This window comes from Telopea speciosissima, chromosome 1, assembly GCF_018873765.1.
Source record: "Telopea speciosissima isolate NSW1024214 ecotype Mountain lineage chromosome 1, Tspe_v1, whole genome shotgun sequence".
In the NCBI taxonomy this organism is placed as follows: domain Eukaryota; kingdom Viridiplantae; phylum Streptophyta; class Magnoliopsida; order Proteales; family Proteaceae; genus Telopea; species Telopea speciosissima.
The window spans coordinates 24767701-24794596 of record NC_057916.1 but is presented as its reverse complement, the minus strand read 5'-3'; the positions used below and the strand labels follow the sequence as shown (position 1 = coordinate 24794596).

General features: G+C 40.2%; 1 pseudogene; it reads right to left on the bottom strand.

Moving 5' to 3' along the window:
* Window positions 1-4850: 4850 nt before the first annotated feature.
* LOC122649848 lies at window positions 4851-17332 on the bottom strand (annotated as a pseudogene).
* Window positions 17333-26896: the final 9564 nt, after the last annotated feature.

The window sequence follows — 26896 nt, the reverse complement described above, 5'->3', positions numbered from 1 at the left end:
TTGAAAGTTTACTTTTATTTTACTCTTGTGTGGCATGAGTATTAACTAACTTTGGGGATTGAGTAAATCTAGTAGATCTAAAAATTATCCCTTTTTTATTCTCTTTATTAGAACTATGTGTAGGGGTGTCAATAAAGCCCGGCTGGCCCGAACCCGCCCTGAGCCCGGCCCGGGCCCGACCCTGATTTTTTGACCCTGAGGGCGGGTTTGGGTTTAGTTATAGTCTGACCCTGGCAGGGTCGGGTTGGGTCAGGGTTTAGATCCTGGGCCTAGCCCGGCCCGGCCCGACCCGACCCTATATTAATTATAGGTATATAATATTACATATATATATATATATATATATATATATATTATATACTTAATATAAGTATTTTCTTGACCAAAAAAAAAAACAGAAGAGAATTGTACATAGATAACTACTAGCTTTGTCATCATCATGAAGTGGGAACCCATAAAAAGAGTAGATCATCTACTATTTTGATCAGGACCATAAAAAGAGTCACTGACATGATTGTTATTTAGTTGTAGCCCCTATAAGCTTCCAGGCCTATTAAGGGGACATTGTTACAATTGTAGAGAGAGAGTTTATACACACGCCATTTTTTTCAACATATTTATTAGCTGTCCCATAGGTTGAGATCCTATGTTACAAAAACATGGTCTAATGAGACACGTGGATGGTGCCATAAATCAGGACCAACCCGACCCGGCCCGACCCGACCCTGGCAGGGTCGGGTCAGGGTTGAGAGTTTCTTGACCCTGACAGGGTCGGGTCAAGGTCAGGGTCAGGGTTAAGGCCTCTAGGGTCGGGTCAGGGTTTAGGCAGGCCCGGCCCAACCCGACCCATTGACACCCCTAACTATGTGGGCTCTATGTTGATGTGGTGTGCTGCAGATTCTCTCACATTACGTTGTGGGAACCCTCTCCTCCGGTAGCTAAGGGAAAATGAATTATGTCCAAGAGCATAGTGGCCGCAAGTGCTTCCCTGAGTCTATCTCTCTCCTCCCATGACTAAGAGCTTAATATACACTACGCTTCTAGATAGAGAACAACTTTCCATAATTCTCAGAAGGGGCGATATTTTTTGCTCGGGAGCGTATTTGAGCGCAGCCTGCACCCAAACACATGGGGCGGGATTTTAGTCATTTAGGGGGGCGGACCGATCATTTCACCCACTCCCCATGTGTCTGGGCACAGCACCCTGCACTCCTAGTGCAAAGAACTTTATCCCTTATCCGAATCGGTGTGATCTACCCTTTTATTTATTCTTTACCTCCTCAATTCTTAACAGCATAGAAGGCAAAAACACACTAGTATGTTATCTTCCAACTAAAGATATCAACAGATATTCGAAAATCCGTATTCGTTCCGCGTTCATATCCGTTTAGGAGAATTCGAATCCGTTCGAAACTAATAAACGGATACAAATATGATAATCCCCCTGTTCGACCGATTATTATCTGATTTGTTTAGCAATCCTATGGTGATAAAATATCTGAAATATATCATGCGTCTGTCTATCCTTTTAAGTTACCTAATTGGATTTTGTTATCTTATTTTTATAATTTTATAAGTTAAGATAATGCGTTCTTTTTCTATAATTTATATTGGTTTATATATATTATTTTATACAATGTGATACATGGAATCAGTAGTTGTTGAACTCTCAAGTCTCAACCCTAACCCTCATCATAAAAACAGTAAAGATGTCAACGGATAGTCGAAAATTATAATATGATCTACGTTCATATCTATTTAGGAGAATCTGTATTCAAAAAATCACTATCCAAAAACTATCTGAATCCATCCGAAAATCGATAGAATATTATCTAAATCCGTTCAAATATAAATGGATAAAAATATGATAATGCCACTATCCAATCGAATTCAATCCGTTACTATCTCTACTTCCAACTATAAAGTTTTTGGTTAGGCAAAAAAAAAAATATTCCAAACTACAAAATATTTTGATAGAAAGAAATGAGAGAGACTTGGGCATACAGCCCGTTTTAGGTAAGCAGGCGGTCTTACCCAATGGGAGAGGTGGGATGAGAGGGGCAGGGTGGTCCTTTTTCTTAGGGAAGGGGAGAGAGAGGCAGGCTGGGAACCCCGGCAGATTGCCCACCCTTTCCACAAAAGATAAATAAAAAAGCTACAAAGGAGTGATGAGTGGGACCCATTCCTATATGTTCTCCTAAATAGATAATGCCACTATCCAATCGAATTCAATCCGTTACTATCTCTACTTCCAACTACAAAGTTTTTGGTTAGGCAAAAAAAAAAATATTCCAAACTACAAAATATTTTGATAGAAAGAAATGAGAGAGACTTGAGCATACAGCCCGTTTTAGGTAAGCAGGCGGTCTTACCCAATGGGAGAGGTGGGATGAGAGGGGCAGGGTGGTCCTTTTTCTTAGGGAAGGGGAGAGAGAGGCAGGCTGGGAACCCCGGCAGATTGCCCACCCTTTCCACAAAAGATAAATAAAAAAGCTACAAAGGAGTGATGAGTGGGACCCATTCCTATATGTTCTTTGGTTGACGTAGCCTTAGGAATTGTGGGATATGCGGATCAGATTTTTTTTCCTTTTTTTTCGGTAAAAGGGATATGCGGATCAGATGAGGTTAGAAGAAAATGTTTCCCACTTATAGTGATGCAGCAGCTTTTAGTAAAACCCATCCCCCCAAAAAAAAAGGCAAAGGCCATCCGATCTCATCTTTGAATAAGGCGCCGGCTGGCTCCTGACCTATGTGACCTGTGTGTGGCAATGGGGAATTCACATGCTTCACAGTTCACAGCTCGCTTATTAACTAAAAACATGACATGTTAAATGATAATGAAACGAAGCAAATGTAGCAAAGAGAATTTTAAGATATCCATTACTCATGCCAAAACCTAGAACCAAGAAAGAGCATAATTTTCCATTGATGCTAAACTTCGAGCAATTTCATTCAGTTACGAATAAATACACGAATTAACAAAGACCATTTTACATTATACTCTTGATAAAATATTTTGTTAGAATTTATAGCATCTGCTTTGATTGGACTTGTTAGATTTTCCATGGGTTTCATCAAAATCCTAATCCCAGATCTCTATAAAAATAATTAGAACACAGAGAATCAAATAAAGAAACATAAAAGGAGATTATCATTTCGTTTAGGTTCTACATACATTGTCTCTGTTCCACGCATTAATAAACCTGAAAGATGAAAATTCCTTTTTTTTTTCTCTTTGTTTCTTTAGGCAAAGAAGCAGCCTAGGAAATGATTTGACTATGAAGCAATACCATTAACAGCCATTAAAATCTCTAATTGGGAAAGAGATCGCTTCCTGGTTGCATGGCACCAGCTCCCACAAGGGCATCAACATGAATGGGATTTTTATTGGCCAAATGTTCTCTGTGCCGGGGGCACAGGCTGCTCCCAGACACATGGGGGTGGGAGAAATGACCACCCTGCCCCCCCCTGAATGGCAGGCCCATGTGTCTAGGCACAGGCTGCGCTACGGCACAGAGAACATATCAGCCCATAATTTCACAGATGGCGGATGATAAGGCAGTGTTCTTTTTCCCTAGTTAATAAGTTTCACCTCCAGATAGAGACCACATCTTCTCAAAACTCTGCTAAGAGAAGTGTATTGAGATCTTCTGTAGTTCATGTTACTCTTCATTGGGGCCTGCATATAATCACAGATTTTTTTGTTCCCACGTCAACTACTAAAATCATGTACGAGTGACTAAAGTTTGTTCAAACGCTCCTTAAGAAGACCTAATCATTGCTCAATATTTAATATTTAATTGATTGGCTATAGTTATATTTGGAAGCTAATAATAATAAGCCTAAATGAGTTAACTCGTTAAAACTCTTCTTATTTCCAATGTTTCAGAAACCATTTGTGAACCGATGCTCAAGCACCCACCTCACTGGCCTAATATTGTATCAAATTTTCAAACAACAGTACAATCCTTCTGTTCAACTTCTTTTCATATGCAAAAACATATTTGCATACTGCAAAAACCATAAAAAATATAGTAGAAGGTGATGGCTGTCTCAATTGGACTAAGTTTTGGAAACGATTCAATTAGGTCTATAATGAATTTTAAATGGCTTTTAAGATCTGAGATTAGTTAGGGTTGCAACAGGGTCGAGTTGGGCCGGGCCTTTTAAAACCCCAGCCCAACCCTGAGTCCCCTTAGCTGGGTCCAGGTCCAGCCCAGTCCTGACTCAGGGCCAGAAAAATCCAACCCTAACTCGCCCTCAGCCCTCAGGGTTGGGCCAGGCTGACCCTGATTGGCCTTAACAATGGGGGGAAGGGAGATGCATGGGCTGGCTAGTCTAGGAAGAAGAATAAGAAATTTCTGGTCTGGTTGGTGTTCTGACATCCTAAATCGAGGTGGCTCTAGAGGAAGAGCAAGAAGAAGAAAGATGGATTGTTTTTTTTTTTTTGGGTAAATTGAAATTTCATTACCAAAAGAGAAGAGAAAAAAGAATTACGAAGGACCCTTAGGGGAAAAGAAAAAGCCAGCCAACCTAAGTCTTAGCTAAGGAACGCCAAAGAAACAAAAGATACATTAGAGAGATCCCAGACAATGAGTCTGTTCCTAAGGGTGTCTAAACAACTAGAAAGAGGAACTAGAGACAACTTTGCTTTAATTTCAAAAGAAATGGAATTCCAGATATTTCGGTAAGATTGAGAATTGGAGGTCCATTTTTTGATATTGCACTCCATCCAAATATGGTTGAGAGTTGCACAAAATGCCATCTTCCCGACCGAATCATAAATAGAGGAGTCAGCATAGGTCATATGGATGATTGTTGAGAACTAAAAAAACTTAAAGGAAGTAACATTAGGGATGATACTGTAGAATGTCCTGAACAAAAGCCTCCAAGTTAGTTTCCGACGATCCACCTCTCTCAATTGCTCGTCGGCAAGAATCTTGGAGATCTCTGGCTCTTCTTCTCATCTCTTTATTTTCTTCTTCGTTGGAGTTCATAAAGCACTGCACTATCCTGCCAATTTCCTCTCTTTTCACAAGCTTATCTATGCCCATCTCTCTCTTAACTCTCCAACCAATTCTCAAGTCATCTGCAATCAATTTACTATTGGGGAATTGATCCCAAAAGATGGGAAAAACAAGTATGGGCACACCTGCAAACATAGCTTCTAGTGTCGAATTCCATCCACAGTGAGTCCAAAAGCCTCCTAAAGAAGAATGGCAGAAGACCCTTAACTAGTTACACCACGATATCACTAGCCCCTTATTACCACAAGGTTTCTACAATTGTGAAGTATCCTGCTGTGCAACCCACAGGAATGGAACACCACTATCATGTAACCCAGTTGCGATTTCGTCCATCTGAGCACTTGAAACTGATAGAAAGCTACCCAATGAAACATACAAGACAGATCCGGTAGATTGAGAATTTAACCATTTCATGCAGTCATCGTCACCGTCAATGGTGTCTTTGAGCATCATGTGAGGTACGGAGGGGCCAACAGGATAAACTGAGAAAGGGAGAATTTGTTGGATCTAGGTGATCTATGCTTCACATGGCTAGAATACAATCAACAAATAATAATAATAGAGAATGTGTTCATACCTATTCCTTTCGTTTGTAGTAGATCCCAGCTTTCACAACGAGATCTCCAAAGATCTACTCCTCATGGTTAACAGCTACACGCTCTGTCTGCCCTAGATTTTCTCCCGTCTTTCCCTATCAATATTATCCCTTTGTAACTCCGTGAGTAAAGTCACAAAATTGAGTTGGGAGACGGCAGAGTCCCAGGGTTGCTATAAATAAACCCCAAACCTAATCCATCCCCACAATGGACAGTCTGGATTAAATCCCCTTTAAGTGATTAATATGGGCCCAATAAATTAAGTCATAATAATTGGGCCCAAAACCCAACAATCTCCCACTTGGGCCAAATTATTATAACTATCTTTTTATTGGTATAGGCCATAATAAATCCCCATATTGTTCCATCACTTGTAACATCTTTGATATGACTAATAAGCTGCTTACATCGAATATCAGTAGAAAATATGCCTCAATAAATGGCATACCACTATCTAACTATCATGAATGCAACCAACTCATTAATACAAATCACTTTGGGATATAGGCAAGGTAATGAACACAATTTGTGATCACATGTAGTGTTCTTTCCTTGCAGGTCCATTCCTGATCAGAGATCAGCCTATCTTGAAAACCTCACAGATAGTGAACTTTGATATTAACCATTACTTTGGCAAACCGCCCATAACTTTGGCAAACCGCCCATGACTTTGGTTAATACCAGACTTTGGCATACCGCCCATGGCTAACTGCCATAAACTTTGGCATTAATACTTCCTATGAACTTTGGCTAAATACCGCCATAAACCATGACATGTCAGAAACAAACAATTCACTCAAAGACCAACAATCATATAAATAATCAATTGAATAGCCAATACAGAGTGAAAATAAAATAGCTCAAACTGAGTCACAAATAAAACTCAAACCATGGGTATAAAACTCTCACTAAAAAGGCATATGAGTACAAAACTCTCACTAACCAAATACATCAAAAGATTCTACAACACCCATGCTAGACACATGTCCCTTGAAGATTCCCACAGCAAGAGCCTTGGTAAGCGGATCAGCCATCATCTTTTTTATCGAGATATGCTCAACCTCAACCTCTTTACTGCAGACTTTCTCCCTGACCAGAAGATACTTGATCTCAATATGCTTTGAACTACTTGTCTTCTTGTTGTTCTTGGAGAAGCAAACCGCCGAGATGTTATCACACCATACTCTCAAAGGCCTGGAGATCGAATCAACAACCTTCAGCTTAGAAATGAAATTCCTCAACCACACAGCTTGCTTTGTTGCTTCAAAAAGTGCCACAAATTCAGCCTGCATGGTGGATGAAGCAATGATGGTCTGCTTGACACTCTTCCAAGAAATAGCTCCACCTCCCATCAAAAAGATGTAGCCAGAAGTGGACTTCATGTCATCGGTGCATCCACTGAAATCTGAATTAGAATAGCCAACCACCTTGAGACTCTCGCTCTTGCTAAATACCAACTTGAAGTCCTTTGTCCTCTGCAAGTAACGCATCACTTTCTTGGCAGCAGTCCAGTGTGCCAATCCTACATCTAACTGGAACCTCCCAAGAACACCAACTGCGAAATCAATATCTGGACGGGTGCAGACCTGTGCATACATCAAACTCCCAACAATAGAAGCATAAGGCTTATCCTTCATGGAGTTCCTTTCAACATCATTCCTCGGACACTGTCCCTTATTCAACTTGTCTCCTTTACTAATGGGTGCATCACTCCCTGAACACTGGGACATGTTGAATCTCTTCAAAACTCTATCAATGTATGCCCGTTGGGACAGACCAAGAAGTCCTTTTCGTCTGTCGTGATAAATCTCAATCCCAAGAACATAAGTACTCTCACCCATGTCCTTCATCTCAAAATTTTCTGAAAGAAAACGCTTAGTCTCCAGGAGCAGCGTCATATCACTGCTTGCCAATAGAATGTCATCAACATATAGCACTAGGAAGATGAACCTGCTCCCACTGACCTTCAGATAGATGTAGTTATCAATGACATTTTCAACAAAGTCAAAAGAAGATACAACCTCATCGAACTTCTAGTACCATTGCCTGGAAGCTTGTTACAATCCGTAGAGAGACTTCTTCAGTCTACACACCATGTGTTCCTTCCCCTCTTCTTCAAAGCCTTCTGGCTGCCTCATATAGACTTCCTCAGCCAGATCCCCATTCAGAAAAATAGTCTTTACATCCATTTGATGTAACTTAAGGTCAAAGTGAGCTACAATGGTCATGATGATTTTGAATGAATCCTTCGAAGAAACAGGAGAAAAGGTTTCTTTGTAGTTGATGCCTTCTCTCTGAGTGAAACCTTTCGCTACTAGTCTAGCCTTGTAACGTTCCACCTTCCCCTGAGAGTCAATCTTGGTCTTAAAAATCTACTTTGATGCAACAGCCTTGCATCCCTGAGGAATCTCAACCAATTCCCAAACACCATTTCTCTGCATGGACAACAACTCATCCTTCATAGCTTCCAACCATTTGTCAGAGTGTCTATGGTTGGTTGCCTAAAGAAAAGTAACTGGGTCTTCCTCTTGTCCAATATCATAATCGCACTCATTCAGATTTTAAATAATCTGAATGCAGGGTAGACTTGCGTGCTCTGGTAGATCTCCTCAAAGGCTCAATATCAGCAGCGGAATCAATAGGAATAGGTGCTTCAGCCTCTGAATCTACAATAATCTCTTCAATGGGCAAACTATCAACTGCAGGAATGGTGTCGTCCACAATTACCTCAAACGACACTATAACAGGTAAAACATCTCCAACGGGCCTAGCAAAAGAAGTCTCAGTCTCTCTAGAACTCCTAGCACATGGCTCCTCAAAAACCAGATTGCGAGAGACAGACATCTCACCCTCACACTTAAGAAACTTTGCATGGGTGGTCTCAACAATCCTATTTCCTGAGCCTGGATTATAGAACCTATAACCCTTGGATCTCTCTGGATATCCCATGAGGGTTAAAGAGCTTGGCTTCTCATGAGGGTTAAAGAGCTTGGCTTCTGCTTGACATCCCCAAACACGAAGATATCTAAGGCTAGGTTTTTTACCAGTCCAGAGTTCAAATGGGGTCTTCCTAACTGACTTGCTTGGTACTCTATTGAGAATGTGAGTGGCAGTTTTAAGTGCCTCACCCCATAAAAATTCTGGCAAGCTGGAATTGCTCATCATTGTCCTTATCATGTCTTTCAGGGTTCTATTTCTTCTTTCGGCAACCCCGTTCTGCTGAGGAGTTCCAGGCATAGAATACTGTGGAGCTATCCCATGTTCTTGTAAGAACTTGACAAAAGGCCCAAGGTGTTGACCAGCATCACCATTTTTTCCATAATACTCTCCACCCCTATCAGATCTGACAGACTTGCTGGAATAGAAAACTTATACCTCAGCCTTAAAGATTTTAAAAGCATCCAGGGCACTTGACTTATCCCTAAGCAGAAAAACATACCCATAACGCGATAAGTCATCAATAAAGGTGATAAAATACTGGTGGTTCCCAAGTGTTGGAGTTGGAAAGGGTCCACAAATATCTGTGTGGATAAGATCCAAAACTCCATCACACCGGGAAGCATCCTTCTTCCTAGAAATAGTCATCTTCCCCTTGATGCAATCAACACATGTGCTCATGTCCTTAAAGTCAAGTTTATCCAGTATTCCTTCTTCCACTAGCCTGCCCATTCTCTTCCTAGCAATGTGACCAAGCCTTCTATGCCAGAGCATTGAGGACTTCTCATTAAACTGAGGGCATTTCACTCCAATATTCATAACCATAGAAGAAGCTAAATTTAGTCTGTAGAGACCCTCAGACACACAACCACATCCAATAGCGACAGAATCATAAAGTAATGTGAAGCCATTCTTAATGAAATTAACAAAATATCCATCCATAGTCAATTTAGAAACTGAAACCAAGTTCCTCCTCATTGAGGGAATGAAAACTACATTCTTCAAATCAATAAAATGTTCAGAATTAAAAAAAAAAAATCTAATAGTTCCTATGGCTTCCACATCCACTTGCGCTCCGTTTCCCACGAACACGCTCACCTCACCCTTGCTTGGCACCCTCCTGTTTAGAAACCCCTGCAAAGAATGAGTGACGTGAACAGATGAGGCAAAGTCCAACCACCAAGAATCCAATGGTGCATCAACCAAAAGGGATTCAAAACAAACATAGGAGAGGTTCATACCAGTGCCCTTCTTCTTTTTAAAGTAGTTCTTTCTCTTATAACAGTCCTTCTTCATGTGCCCTTTCATCTTACACCAGAAGTACTGAACATCCAGGAAATTCTTCTGCCCTGTATTTTCTGTCTTCCCTTTACCTGCCTGATGAGTCTTCTCCTTAGCATAAGGAGTGTACCTGTTCTTCTTCAAGAATCTTCTACCATTTCTGTGAGGCCCCTTTGATGATGCACCCTTATGATGATGAGTTAAATGGGCACTTTCCACCTTATTCCTATTAATCATCCCTTCTTCCTGAGTTACCACTTTAATCAGATCATCAAGATCCCATTTGTTCTGCAAAGCATTATAAGTGGAGTGGAGTGTGTCACACCCCGGCCCAGTTATTAAGGGCCAAGTATGCCGGGATGTCTCTGACATCCAACCAATCCCTAAGGATCACAAGTGCAGTACCCTATTCATAATCATTACTCACAGATACGGTAATCAGAGGCAGCGAAAATAATTTAATTAATAGAGATAACATCATTAGTAAGAGAAGTCTAAATGATATTTCATTTATATAAATGATAAGGCTTGTGATACAACTATACAGTTCTCAAAGGTAGCACAGAGTAAAAGTACACAAGAAACTATTCTATAACTATATAAAGCATTTATAAAGCATAAAAGAGTGGGGAGGTAGCCTGGACTATCAGGCCAAGATCAGGAGGTTGCCCAATCATCATGTGCGCACGAAGTATCGTGCACTTCAAACTCCAGCGCCATAAATCCAACATTAGAAGTAACTAAATCACCTGAAAAATAAGGATATCCACAGGGATGAGCTCTCAACTGAGCCCAATAAGGGGGGTATAAGCATACAAACACAATAAATCCATGATGCATGTGCTAAACTAACATGTTCCTAGCATAGATACTAAGTCTTATGGGGTATAAGTACTACTACTAGTGGTAGATGCTAACCTCGGTCCTGGAACTAACCCTTCGGTCACCCGATCGAAATCATTCTACCACGGTGAGGACCCGCCAGTTCCGAAACTAACACATCGTACCCCGACAGACCCCCAAATGACCAACCCTGTCTGTTTATTCTCACAGCGGAATTAGGGACCCGCTAACATGTGCTAAACTAACATGTTCCTAGCACAGATACTAAGTCTCATGGGGTATAAGTACTACTACTAGTGGTAGATGCTAACCTCGGTCCCGGAACTAACCCTTTGGTCACCCGAGCGAAGCCATTCTACCACGGTGAGGACCCACCAATTTCGAAACTAACACATCGGACCCCGACAGACCCCCAAATGACCAACCCTGCCTGTTTATTCTCACAGCGGAATTAGGGACCCGCTAATATGGGACAGAAGATGGCATCCCGGAACTAACACATCGGTCTCTGCCACGGGTTATCCAACACCTTTTCCCCTGTTGGTAAGGGGCGCAGTACTGGATAATGAATATCAACCTAGCCCAGTGCAATCTAAACATGATGAGGCAAGCATGATCTGAGTTATAAATTACCGAATTCCATCATCATAAATTCACATCATATAATTAATCAATGCAAATGCAATGCAGTATGTCTTTATGCAACCTATTTTACATGCAATCTAATGCATTAAATAAAAGCTAGAAAACTACATGCTCCAGGTATAGAGGTAATGATGCATGAGCATGGCATTCAGCATAAAGTTGAAATTAATGTGATAAACACGCAGGAAATTAAGGTCGAATCCCCTTACCTGTAGTTGTAGCTAGCCTAGGTGAATAAACTCCAATAGGCAGGCAAGAACAGACCAAGACAGTCCTAAATATGAGACAAGAATATTATAGATTAGTTATAAAAAGAATTCTAGGCCAATTACCCACCAACAATCCAACAAACTGACTAGAAAATAATAGAAACAGCTCTAAACAACATACCAAACACCATGCAGTAGGTTCTGGGATGGCCCAAGGTCAAGTCCCAAGAGGTCTAGGTCATAAGGGCACAAAAATGGGGGAGCCGGATGCAGACTTCCAGGGAGCCGGTCAACCACCCTTGGGCCTGCAACTCCATCCGGGAGTGTGTCTGAATTTGGGGTTTTTCCTATTTTTGGGTAGATCTTCACATGCAAGGAAGAAACTAAGTGTTTTAACATTATATAAAGGTGGGTCTACCTATATGGGAGTTCAATTTCATAAATAACTTCATAATTTTGGTAATTAATCAATTAAACCTAATTAATTAGTTTAGGGTTTATAAATTGTCATTAAGAACAGCAATACAACTTTCAGACTTGATAAATTCCCAAATTTCAGGTCTTAGAGACTCAAAAACTGTTTCAAATCAGTCTAATTATGCTCAATTTCACAAACCCAAGCTTGGTCTCCAAGCTTTAATGGCAGAAATTCTTAATAGGTGAACTAGAGATAAAGAGGAAGACAGCAAGTATCCAAGGCTTACCTCAGTTATAGGAATAGATTTATAGTGCAAGTAGCTTTCTAATGGAGATTCTTGGTTCAGCTCCAAGTGTTGAAGATAAGCCCTAAGGTAAGCTTCCCTGTTTTTCCCTCTCTTCTTCTCTTCTCTTTTCCTCTTTCTTTCCTTCTCTCCTAAGCTGGAACGAATTTCTTTAGCTCCCTTAGACTTGTGAATAGTGATCAATTGGAAAGGCTTTTGATATTTATCTAACTACTTAAGCACTAAGGGGTAAATCTATCTTTTGGATAGAAATTAGATTTAAACTAATTTCTAAAATAGTTTATAAACCTGAATTCGTATTTATTGGTCTATTCTATCCATAACTTGATGTCGGGCGACATTAAAGGTCATCCAAACAAGGGTAATTGTTTGGAACAGCATTCCTCACTGGGGAACTGGGTCCCACAGCGATAATTTTACTTAAATACCCTTCTAACTCTATTTGGTCGTACAAAACATTTTAAATTATACTTACATTGAGTTTAATTAAGGGGAGGTCCTGCACTGTCACGCCAGAGACACTGCATACGTAGCTCAAGTGGGGTCCCACAAGGTAAAAATTACTATTCTCCCTAATACACTAATTAATTAAAAATACAACATACATACATATAAAATGGGATTCTTACCTGGGATTCGGCCTAAGACAAAGAGAGGCTTCGCAGGCCATCAATCCAGCATGCCAAGCTTATGTGTTATCTTCCACTAGACACCTCAGACTCATTTAAGGCCATGGTAGTTGGCTGATCGGAATGCCTTTATAGACGAGTCATGAAATAGGTCTGAATTTCTTAATCAAGACGGCCCACAACTTAGAGGCTAGTATGGGCAAAGTTGAACCAGAACTTGAAATCACACAGATTCCAAAAGTTCAAATTTATTCGAAAATTTGACCGGGTTTCACAGAGTGACTTGTAGGCTTCAGGGAGTGAGTTTATAGCCAATGTTACCAGGAAATCATCATCAAAGTTGATGTCCAGTCCCTTGATCTTATTGCCCAGAGAAATCATCTCAAGAATGTGCTCCCTGGCACTGCCATTTCCATCAAACTTGGAAGAGGTCAGCTTGCTCATTAAATCTCCTGCCTGAGCTTTCTTTGAGGAATCAAATTTGGCCCTGATGGCCTGTAAATACTCTGTGGCAGTTTCAGGAATTTTAACACTATCCTTGAGTGTTTCAGTCAATGCACTCTTGATTACTACAACAGACTTCCTATTAGAAGTTTCCCAGGAAGCATATTCATTTTTCTCAGTTGTAGTGCTGGAGTTAGTCAGGTCTGCAGGCTTCTTTTTCCTAAGGCATAGATCTAAGTCCTTGAGACATAAGTAGACTTCCATCTCTTCTAACCATTTCTTGAAGTTATCACCAGTCAGTAAGGGGATATCAAGAACACCAGTATTGCAGGCTTTGGAAGACATCCTGATTGATAAAATTATCTAAGTAATTACTAGTGTTTATCAAACTAAAAGGATAATAATAACTTAGATATTTAATCAATACCAAATCCATGCTAGTTAAGACAGAACAAACTAGCTAAAACAAGAGTTACAACAATGTCTATATTTCTAACCTATGGGTTTTGAAATGTTGTGGTCCTCTCAAAACTTTGATAACATCACCTTTGGGTGATCAGCCACCTACTTTGCAAATCCTGCTTGATAGTTTTGATGACATCACCTTTGGGTGATCAGTCATCCACTTTGCAAAACTACTAGACAACTCTAACCTTAAGAGAGACCATCACCTTTGGGTGACTAGTCACTTTTAAGATTAGGATTTTCCCTACCTTGTATGCATTTTAATTTACTTTGATGACATCACCTTTGGGTGATCAACCATCTACTGTGCTGCCCTTACTATAAACTTTGGATCATATGTACTATAATCGAATTGGACCTTACCACTTTGGTGGGTTCAGTCATATTCAACCATAACCCAATATGACCCCATAAACTGCAGCTAAATGGGGAATATACATTCATTATAAAGCATTTATAATTTTAACCATGCATACATTCAGTTTTGTACTCTACATTACGTGTCATATCAGCCTAGCTACTGTTCCATGCTCATTAATATTAATGAAAAAATCCCAAATAAGCATTAAAGTACTAGAAATGAGAGCAAAACTGCAACAAAAACGACGCATTTATAGTCCCAAAACAGTTCTGAAATGTTTTTGTGTTCTGGAAACAGAAATCTGTTTCAAAGCAGAGACAGAAAGCTGAAACAGAAACACCAGAAACAGAAGCACAGAAACACCGAATCTGTTTCTGTAAACAGAAACACCTAATCTGTTTCTGTTTCGCTTTTCCCCTTCTCTGTTTTTTTTTTTTTTTGGGAATATTGCCGGTCAATGGCCGGAATTTCGACCACCGGTCAGATTTCGATCGGCAACCCGATGGGTCAAAACCTGGGTCAGACTGATCCGACTAATCGGATCCGGGTCCAACCATATTTCTCTGGTCGGTTATCAACTCGGGTTAGATCCAGACCGGTCCACTTGGATCGGGTCTAGGCTAGCTCACCTGGGTTGGACTCGGTGTACCTGAGCCCGACTCTAACTCGCTAGCCCATCCGGGTTGAGTCAGAAACCCAACCGAGTCAACCCGATGATGATCCAACGCCGCCACAGATAACCGTTTTTTTTTTTTTTTTTTTTTTTTACATTGGGAATCTAAAATACTCCCCACTGACAACTTTCCAAACTTACGTTATCCCGATTTAATTGGAAAGGTGACATTCAATTAGTAACCCATTATGAATCCTCTTCTTAAATGAGTGACACATGGCATGGTGGTTATTAAACCACATAAAAAAACCCAAATGCCCTTCATAATAACTTAAATTTTCATCCCACTGAAAATACAAGTATAACTTTTGACTAACAAGGGATTGCCACTTGTCATGGTAGTTATGATTATCCCTGAAAAACCAAATAGTCCTTAAATTTTCATAAAATTACAGATAGGGTCTTGTCTTCATCCCACAATCGACTGCAAAAACCAATCGGCCATGGCTACTGCTATTCCTTTTTTTTTTTTTTTTTAACTCAATCATAGCTTAGACTATGGTTCAGGAAAAAAATAAATAAAAATTCCTTTGAGATCTATCCGAATCTCAAGACAAATATTCAATTCATATTTCTATTATGAACAATTGATCTAACATGTGAAGAAAACCTGACTCTGATACCACTGTTGGATCTAGGTGATCTATGCTTCACATGGCTAGAATACAATCAACAAATAATAATAATAGAGAATGTGTTCATACCTGTTCCTTTCGTTTGTAGTAGATCCCAGCTTTCACAACGAGATCTCCAAAGATCTACTCCTCGTGGTTAACAGCTACATGCTCTGCCTGCCCTAGATTTTCTCCCGTCTTTCCCTATCAATATTATCCCTCTGTAACTCCGTGAGTAAAGTCACAAAATTGAGTTGGGAAACGGCAGGGACCCAGGGTTGCTATAAATAAACCCCAAACCTAATCCATCCCCACAATGGACAGTCTGGATTAAATCCCCTTTAAGTGATTAATATGGGCCCAATAAATCAAGTCATAATAATTGGACCCAAAACCCAACAGAATTGCCCTTAAAGCGTTTGTGGCTTGGGTATCGAGCTCGTAGAAGGACGTGAGTAGAAGGCACTTTGCTTTAGCGATCGAGGAGGAGATTTTCAAGATTGGTTCCAGGACTCCTTTAGTAGGATCAATGGAGCCTCTTGGCAGGTCCGCTAAGCAAATAGAAGAGATCCCTGGGATGTAACTGATGTGTTCACCTCCCTTCTCTGGTACTGCAGCACATGATAGAGCCATTTTAATTAGGGTGTAACTAGGGCCTTGGGGTGCAAGTTTGGCCCTGTTGGCCCGAACCCGCCTTGTCCCACCTTAAGCCCGAATAGGGCCTGGGCTGAGATACCTTCTCTGAGGGTGGGTCAAGGCTAGAAATTTCTGGTCCTAAGTCAAGGTCGAGTCAGGTTAGGGTTGAGGCCTTGGACTGAGCCCGACCCTATTATAAGTTATACTATAAAATATATATTGATATATTTTATATATTATAAATTTAAATGACACATATATTTTATTGTAGTGTTATTTTATATAAAATTGATAATTTTCTCCCTGACCCAATCCAACTCAGTCCTGTACATGTGTTCTCCCTTCCCCCACTCGATGATTAGGGTCAAACAACCCGGCCCAACCCTGAGGGCGGGTCATGTTGGATTTTTCAGGCCCTGAGTCAAGATCGGGCCAGGCCTAAGCCTAGCTAAGGGGACTCAAGGTTGAGCTGGGATTTTAAAGCCCAGCCCAACCCGACCTTGCTAGCAGTCTCATATGCACGTGCATGCACGTGCATAGGAACTGGATTCGTGAACTACGGTTGTAAGTTGTAACGCATTAATTTTTAATTTTTGGACAGAATTTCCTTGACAAGTGCGAAGTGGTGAGTAACTTTCTATGCAGTAAAGGAGTTGGGATTATTCTTACCAAAAAAAACAAGAAGTTAGGACTCTGAGTAATGGAGGAGTACCTGATAAGTCGACAGGCCATGGGTAATGTCCGTTTTGGACAAGGAGGTCGAAATGATAGATCACCGAGAAGAAGAGGGCGAATTGGTACAGAGCGATGCCACCGGAATATTCCTGCGATTCCCCACCTCCACTGCCCATGATAAGTAAGTATCGGAGATTATAGCCGTCGGTGGTGTCTCGAGCTGGTCCAGGAGCTCCTCGAATGGACCTTCCATCTTCGTCATTACAGCTTTGACGAAGCCAGGGAAGTTACCGGCGCGGCCCTACTCCGACGGTATGACGTTGGGGATGGAGCGTAGCTGTATGTTAGTCGGCTTGGGATCGGAGCCTATGAAGCTCAGCCATTCTTCCGTCACCACGAATGTGATGTCCATGTCACCCTTCTTCTCATCATCACCGCTTCTGCCTCTTGAAGCTAGAAGCTTGCAGAGGCTCATCATGGGATTGATATGGCCTCGACCTGGAGACGGCATCGCCACCACATGGCACGACGACGACCTAGCTACTAGTGATCTTACTTCCATCTTCTTCGACGGAGCCCATGGTCGTTGGTCTGAGAGCACGGAGAAAGAATGCTCTTTCTTGGTATTATAAGTTTTTATAAGCGAGCTGTGAACCATGAAGCATGTGAATTCCTCATTGCCACACACAGTTTAAGTTCCAGCCATATTCAAAGATGAGATAAATTATTCCATTTTCTTGGCTGCCAGCTTTAAAAAGAACATTTTCAACAAAAATTTTCCTAACACACTAATCCTTTACGTCACTGCTTTCATAAGCAAAAAATATAGAAACAATAAAACTTCATTCAATTGTACAATTTAATGATTATTTGTTATCCTCTAATTCTCTTTATTTATGGCAAATTCTAAAGCTTACCCCACTACTGGGACTAAGAAGTAGCTTTTTCTTCGTTTTTGCTTTTGGTCAAAAGTAATCTCTTTCATTCCTTAATTTCCAAGGAATGCCCACCTGGTATGACCTAAGTTTGGTCAAAAGTAATCTCTCTTTCCTTTTCACTCTTCGAGTCTTGACTCTTGAATCGTACTCTACCTTCCCCGGATTGTCCCTGCTATCGGAGATATATATCAGATAAGGGTGCAACTTTGGCCCAGATGGCCCGAGCCTGCCCTGAACCCGAATAAGGTCTGGGCTGAAATATTTTAACCCTGACAACGAGTCAAGGTAGGAAATTTCTAATCCTAAAGTCAGGGTCAAGTCAAACCAAGGTTGAAGTCTTAGGCTGAGCCCGACTCAACCCAACTCAACCCAACCCAACCCAACCCAATCCTGTCTTCTTATTCTTTCTTCTTATTCTTAGGTAGTCAACGTGGAATCCATGGAGTATTTGGAAATTAGATATTTACAGATCATATCGGTATAGGTGTCAAATCTCGGATCAGTACATATAGACTGTATCAGTTAGTTTTTCCCTAAAAAAATATTGATATCAGATGGTATTTTGACAATTACATTCATGTGTTTGTCCATTCACCGATCCGAGACCGATATTGGTATCGGTATTGATCAATATGGCAGAACCAAGACCAATATCTAAATCCATCTTATTATTTTTTGGGAAAATTACTTAGATCCACTGGAGAAGAATGGAAATTACAAAATAAGTAGGTTTCAAATTTGTTTTACAACCACTACTTTCTGTTTTAAAAATGATTTATTTAATCTCCAACGTTGGTTAGTACTCATGCCACTGTTAGGATAAAATAAAAGAAAGCTTTCAAAAATACCTCATCCTCATTTAATTATTTTAAAAACTGTAAATCCAATGAAAGTGCACCTTAATTGTAGGAGTAGAAATCAAAGTGGTTATCATCACCAAAAAACAAAGCTATAGCATCGAATCCAAAGGGAAGTACATCTTAATTGTTGAAATAGAAGACAATAGAAACATATTAAAAAAAGATGATGGTTCACCCTCTATCCTAAGGTTCACCAACCCCTCCTAGGGTTTAAGTATGTTTGAAAATACCCTCCCAATACTTGCAAAAGTGAGAGAAAACAATAAAAAAAAAATAAAAATAGGTAGAGAAAATTACACGCCCCTTCCCTCCTATTTTCCTCATCGTGGTTTAAAAGTTGGGGCAATTACTATCACTACCCTACACTTAGCCTATAATTACTAAAACTACCTTACCTTAAACTTCTTTTCTAATACTACCCTACTTTTAAACTTTTACATCTCCTTCTACCCTTATGTTTTTAAATATCCGATTGCCCTTCCTTTTCACCTAGTAACCTGCTAATCTATTTAACCTACCATTCTTCTTCTATTTTTTTATTATTTTTGTCATTAAAATAGTAAAAAATGAAAGCACCCACCCGCTTTTCTCTCTCCCCTTTTCTACTCCATTCGTTTTTTTTTTTTTTCTTCAGTTTTTCTATTTAATTATTTTTTTATTCAATAGTTCATCCTCATCGTTTTTCTTTGAACTGATCAACCTGATCCTCACTGTGGTCCAGTTCTTCTCCTTTGTCTCCATTAGAAGTGTGTTCCCTTCTCTGAAAACCAATCCATCTTTCATGGATTCTCAACTGAAATCGCCAAGAAGGCAGAGACAATTTGATGATTGATCTTGTGCCGTTCTATCCTATGGCTACGAGGTTGAGGAGAGATGAAGATGGTCGTGTATATATCAATTGTAATGGAGAGGCAAGGTTGCCTTATGCTTCTGCAAATATCAAGAGGGAGAAGAAGAGTGACGACTCAAGAATCGCGTTGTAGGTTAATAAAAAATAAAAAACACGGAAAGGTGAATTGAATTAAAAGAGGAAGAGAGAGAAGAAGTGGGATGCTTTGAAGAGAATCGATCTGCTCCATGGATTTAGTGCACGGTATCGGAACGGGTATCGATAACCTACAAAATTGATACAATATCGATACGGTATCGGCTTGGATTGGCTGTATCGAACAAAATTACCCCTAATCTTCTTTAAAAAAATAAGTTTTTTGACCATTGTACTCCTTGTCCGTACCATGCTACCGATATGGTATTGACATGGTATCTGTATCGGTGACTAGCAAAACGGTATGTATCGCTCGATACAGGCGATACGATACCGATACTTAGAACCATGATCTATTTGAAGAAGAACGATGAGGATGAAATGTTGAATAAAAAACTAATTAAATTGAAAAATTAAAGAAAAAAAATGAGAGAGAGAAAAAGTGGGTGGGTGCTTTTATTTTTTACTATTTTAATGGCAAAAACAGTAAAAAAATAGAAGAAGAATGGTAGGTTAAACAGATTAGCAGGTTACTAGGTGAAAAAGAAGGGTAATCTGGGTATTAAAAAACATGTGGGTAGAAGGAGATGTAAAAGTTTAAAAGCAGGATAGTATTAGAAAAGAAGTTTAAGGTAGGGTAGTTTTAGTAAATATAGGCTAAGTGTAGGATAGTGATAGTAATTGCCCCTTAAAAGTTTAAAACAAATTTTTGGGACAATGTTGAAAGTGTACTTTTATTTTTTTCTTGTGTGTATGAGTATTAACTAACTTTGGGGATTGAGTAAATCTAGTAGATCTAAAAAATTATCCCTTTTTTGTTCCCTTTATTCGAACTATGTGGGTTCTATGTAGATAGTATTCTTCAACGTTGATGTGGCATGCTGCAGATTCTCTCACATTACGTTGTGGGAACCCTCTCCTCCGATAGCTAAGGGAAAATGAATTATGTCCAAGAGCATAGTGACTGCAAGTGCTTCCCTGAGTCTATCTCTCTCCTACCATGACTGAGAACTTAATATACGCTATGCTTCTAGATAGAGAACAACTTCCCATAATTATCAGAAGGGGTGATGTTTTCTTCCCGGGAGCGCATTTGAGCGCAGCCTGCACCCAAACACATAGTGCGGGATTTCAATCATTTAGGGGGGTGGACCGATCATTTCACCCCCCCATGTGTCTGGGCGCAGCACCCTGCACTCCTAGTGCTAAGAACTTTATCCCTTATCATAATTGGTGTGATCTACCCTTTTATTTATTCTTTACTTCCTCAATTCTTAACAGTATAGAAGGCAGAAACACACTAGTATGTTATCTTCCAAGTTCCAACTACAAAGTTTTTGGTCAGGCAAAAAAAAAATTTCCAAACTACAAAATATTTTGATAAAAAGAAATGAGAGAGAGTTGGGCACACGGCCCATTTTAGATAAGCCGGCGGTCTTGCCCAATGGGAGAGGTGGGATGAGAGCATGGTTTTAGTGCACGGTATCGGAATGGGTATCGGCAAAATCGATGCGTTATCGATACGATATCAACCTAGATTGGATGTATCGAACAAAATTACCCCTGAATTTCCTTAAAAAATGAGTTTTCTGACCATTTTACCTGTTTTCTGTACCGTGCTACCGATACGGTATCAGCACGATATCGATATCGGTGACTAGCAAAACTGGTACATATCGCCCGTATACTTAGAACCATGGATGAGAGGGGTAGGGTGGTCCTTTCCCATAGGGAAGGGAAGAGAGACGTAGGCTGGGAACCCCGGCAGCTTGCCCACCCTTTCCACAAAAGACAAAAAAAATACACAGTAGGGATGAATGGGACCCATTCCTACATGTTCTTTGGTTGACGTAGCCTTGATATGTGGATCAGATGGGGTTAGAAGAAAATGTTTCCCACTTATAGTGATGCAGCAGCTTTTAGTAAAGAGTACGTTCAGATCTGCTACCCATCCGTAACCAAAAAAGGGTAAAGTGTCTCATCTTTGAATATGACGTCGGCTGGCTCATGAACTATGTGAACTGTGTGTGGCAACGGGGAATTCACATACTTCACAGTTCACAGCTCGCTTATAAACTTATACCAAGAAAGAGCCTTCTTTCTCCGTGCTCTCAGACCAAAAAATCATGAGTTCCGTCGAAGTAGATGGGATTAAGTGTAAGATCTAAATATGGGTTTTCACATAATCCCTAGTGGTGTCCAATACAAGAACTAGAATACGAGTCAAACAATCAACGGTGTATGGAAGCGTACCTTGCACCGTGGTATATTAAAGACGATTCGATACAGTTCCCAATGGATTTCTGCTCCCTGATCCTGGATCTTCCACAGCACTTCAAGCTTCTTTGTTTGCTCTCTAACTTTAGTGGTAAGTGGAGAAGAACGAATGAGTGCTATGGGGACCCAGAATTAAGTATATATAATAATACTGTCCTGACCCTAAACCCTAAACCACCATGGGTTGGGCCAGCATATCCTTAAACTTGAGAGTGAACCGAACCGGTCTGTGTAACTTAATTCCCACCAACTGATCAACCCAAATAATTAATTTAGCCCATATCTTACAATCTCCCACTTGGGCTACATTAATTATGAGGATGTCTTTCAATTGGTGTGGCCATGGAATCTCATTACTAAAATCACTCTTACTTTGATCCTGTTGAAAAATCCACTCATACTTTGATCTTGTTGAAAAACCCACTCATGTCGAATAACAGCAGAAAATACGCCTCAACATACGGCATACAACTTTCTGTCATTACAAACATAAATGAATTTATCAACGTGAATCCTGTGAGATATTAACATGGAAACAGTGACATGCACTGTATTTTGACAAATGTCATTCCATGCAGGTCCTTAACTTTGATATTAACCTATACTTTGGCAACCGCCTATAATCTGGGGTTAATATCTAACTGTGACAAAATCGCCTATGAACTGTGGCAAATATTGCCTATGAACTGTGGCAAATACTGCCTATAAATTGTGACAAAACCTCCTATGAAACCATAAGTACCAACAAACAAATATATGATGGAATTCCTTTGCATAAAATAAATGCAGATGTCAGATAATGAATACAACCAACATCCATCAAACTATGCTCAAATAAACGAGCTAAAATATCAAACATAAAAGAATAACCAACAAGAAGTAAAACTCCCACTAACCAAGCATATCGAATAACTCAGTAATACAAATGTCCGAGACATGGCCTTTGAACACTCCCACTGGCAATGCCTTAGTAAGAGGATCTGCCAACATGCTGTCAGTCTTCAAGTGCTCAACTGAAATTTATTTTTCATTAATTTTTTTTCTCACCAAAAGATACTTGATCTCAATATGCTTGGAACTGCTAGACTTCTTGTTATTCTTTGAGTAGAAAACGGCAGAGCTGTTATCACAATATATCATCAAAGGTCTTGATATGGAATCCATGATCTTCAACTCAGAGATGAAACTCCTCAACCACACAGCTTGTTTGGTAGCCTCATAAAGTGCTACAAACTCTGCCTGCATAGTGGATGAAGCCAAAATAGTTTGCTTTGCGCTCCTCCAAGAAATGGCACCCCCTGCCAACATAAAAATGTAACCTGAAGTAGACTTTAGATCATCAGTACACCCACCATAGTCTAAATCTAAATACCCCACTATCTCAAGCTGATCACACTTGTGGTATACAAGCATAGAGTCTTTGGTCCTTTGCAAATACCGAATGACCTTCTTGGAAGCCGTCCAATGAGCCAAGCCAGCATTGGATTGGAATCTACCCAACACACCTACAGCAAATGCTATGTCGAGACAAGTACAAACCTATGCATACATCAAACTCCCTACTGCTGAAGCATAGGGTATGTTTGTCATGGAACCGTTTTCAACTTCATTTTTGGGACATTGCTCCTTGATCAATTTGTCACCTTTGTTGATAGGCACATCTTCAGCTGAACACTTAGACATATTGAACCTGTTGAGAACTCGATCAATGTATGCTCTCTGAGATAATCCCAAAAGTCCTCGCTTTCTTTCACTAACAATATCAATGCCAAGGATAAATTTACTTTCACCCATGTCCTTCATCTCAAATTTCTCAGACAGAAAATACTTCGTTTCGAGAAGCAAAGCCATGTCACTACTAGCTAGAAGAATATCATCAACATAGAGCACCAGAAATATGAATCTACTCCCACTGACCTTCTGATAGATATAGTGATCCATGGCATTCTCAGCAAAGCCCAAGGATGTAACAACATCATCGAACTTTAAGTACCACTGCCTTGAAGCCTGCTTCAAATCATATATCAACTTCTTGAGCTTGCAAACCATGCTCTCTTTCCCCTTACATTCAAAATCTTCTGGTTGAAGCATATAGACATCCTCATCCAAATTTCCATTTAGGAAAGCTATTTTAACGTCCATCTGATGTAGCTCCAAGTTATAATACACCACAAGTGCCATGATAATCCTAAAAGAATCTTTTGATGACACCGGTGAGAAGGTCTCCTTAAAGTCAACTCCTTCCTTCTGTGTAAACCCTTTTGCCACCAGTCTTGCCTTGTAGCGATCAACATTGCCCTTAGAATCTTTCTTGGTTTTGTAAACCCATTTGCAGCCTATGGCTTTATAGCCCTTTGGTATTTCAACCAACTCCTAGACACCATTGTTATTCATGGATAACAATTCATCCTCCATTGCTTCTATCCACTTAAAAGAATTCTTGTTGCTAATGGCTTGCTCAAAACTAACTGGATCTTCTTCTTCTTCTATGTCAAAATCACATTCATTCAGATAAACAATATAGTCTGAAGGAATGGCTGGCCTTCAAGCCCTAACCGGTCTTGTAGGTCTTTCCGTGGTAATGTTGGTTCAACCTCAACTACAGTACATCCGCAAAACTCGCGTCAACAATCACATCATCACCATTAGCCTCAACAACAGGCTCTAGTAAATTATCTCTAGTCATCAAGGGTAGCTCAATAGAATGAACTGTCTCAACTGGAATCTTAATCCTCTCTTCCTCAAACATAAGATTGCGTGCCTCAAAAATTTCAACATCATCTTCAATGAATTTAGCAACATTAGTCTCAACTAGTCGGTGCCCGAGTGAGGACAATAAAATCTGAAGCCTTTTGACCTCTCGGGGTATCCCACAAAATAACAACTCGACAGCTTTGGGATCAAACACCTTTTCGTTGGGTTGTACAATTTTGCTTCCGCCCTACAACCCCAAATATGCAAGTGTGCTAATGGCTTGCTCAAAACTAACTCGGAACTTCTTCTTCTCCTATGTCAAAATCACATTCATTCAAATAAACAATATAGTCCGAAGGAATGGCTGGCCTTCGAGCCCTAACCGATCTTGTAGGTCTTTCTAGTGGTAATGTTGGTTCAACCTCAACTGCAGTACATCCGCAAAACCGTGTCAACAATCACATCATCACCATTAGCCTCAACAACATGCTCTAGTAAATTATCTCTAGTCATCAAGGGTAGCTCAATAGAATGAACTGTCTCAACTGGAATCTCAATCCTCTCTTCCTCAAACATAAGATTGCGTGCCTTAGAAATTTCAATATCATCTTCAATGAATTTAGCAACATTAGTCTCAACTAGTCTGGTGCCTGAGTGAGGACAATAAAATCTGAAACCTTTTGACCTCTCAGGGTATCCCACAAAATAACAACTGACAGTTTTGGGATCAAACACCTTTTCGTTTGGGTTGTACAATTTTGCTTCCGCCCTACAACCCCAAACATGCAAGTGTGCTAATGGCTTGCTCAAAACTAACTGGAACTTCTTCTTCTCCTATGTCAAAATCACATTCATTCAAATAAACAATATAGTCTGAAGGAATGGCTGGCCTTCGAGCCCTAACCGATCTTGTAGGTCTTTCTGGTGGTAATGTTGGTTCAACCTCAACTGCAGGTACATCTGGCAAAACTGTGTCAACAATCACATCATCACCATTAGCCTCAACAACAGGCTCTAGTAAATTATCTCTAGTCATCAAGGGTAGCTCAATAGAATGAACTGTCTCAACTGGAATCTCAATCCTCTCTTCCTCAAACATAAGATTGCGTGCCTCAGAAATTTCAATATCATCTTCAATGAATTTAGCAACATTAGTCTCAACTAGTCTGGTGCCTGAGTGAGGACAATAAAATCTGAAGCCTTTTGACCTCTCAGGGTATCCCATAAAATAACAACTGATAGTTTTGGGATCAAACACCTTTTCGTTTGGGTTGTACAATTTTGCTTCCGCCCTACAACCCCAAACATGCAAGTGTCTAAGGCTGGGCTTCCTTCCAGTCCAAAGCTCATAAGGGGTTTTGGAAACCAATTTGCTTGGTACCCGGTTAAGAATATAAGTGGCAGTCTTAAGTGCCTCACCCCATAAAGATTCTGATAGACCACTATTGTTGATCATACTCCGCACCATATCTTTCAAGGTACGATTTCTCCTTTCTGCAACACCATTTTGTTGTGGTGTCCCAGACATGGAATATTGATGAGATATTCCATGCTCCTATAGATATTTGGCAAATGGTCCTAGATATTGATCTGTATCACCATGCTTCCCATAGTACTCACCACCTCTATCAAACCTGACAACCTTTATTTTCTTAGAAAGAAAATTCTCCACTTCAGCGTTAAAGATTATGAAAACATCTAGGGCATTAGATTTTTTAGAAATAATATACGCATACCCATAACGAGAAAAATCATCAATAAAGGTAATAAAGTATCGATGACCTCCATGGGTAGGTGTAGGGAAAGGCCCACAAATGTCTGTGTGAATTAGCTCCAACAATTCCTTACTTCGAACTGCCTTCTTTTTTCTAGACTTAACCATTTTCCCCTTTATGCAATCCACACATACACCCATGTCATGTGAATCAAGTTCAGTCAAGATGCCATCCTTCACAAGTCTATCTATCCTCTCCTTGGAGATATGCCCCAACCGTTTGTGCCACAAGGTGTAAGATTTTTCATTCATAATAGGGTGCTTGGTGCCGACATTCATCACCCATGAAGACTCATGATTCAATTTATAAAGCCCATTGTAAGTACCGTGGTCCCTCGAGACGAGGGTTCCTCAGCCCTTATGGTATATGGTGACATAGGGTTTTGGGAGATGTATGTGTGTATGTATATGGATATGGACAATATTGTCAATGTATAATATTGATAAATAGGGGATTGGGATCATGCATTAAAATATGCTAATATAATGAGAAGTCGTCACCTAGGATTAGGGCCTAGGACCCATTAAGTGTAGCCCTACCCGTGGTGAGAGAAATCGGGCCACATGACTCCATATGGTCCGACCAAAGGTTTGGGTAAGGGGTCAGGTTA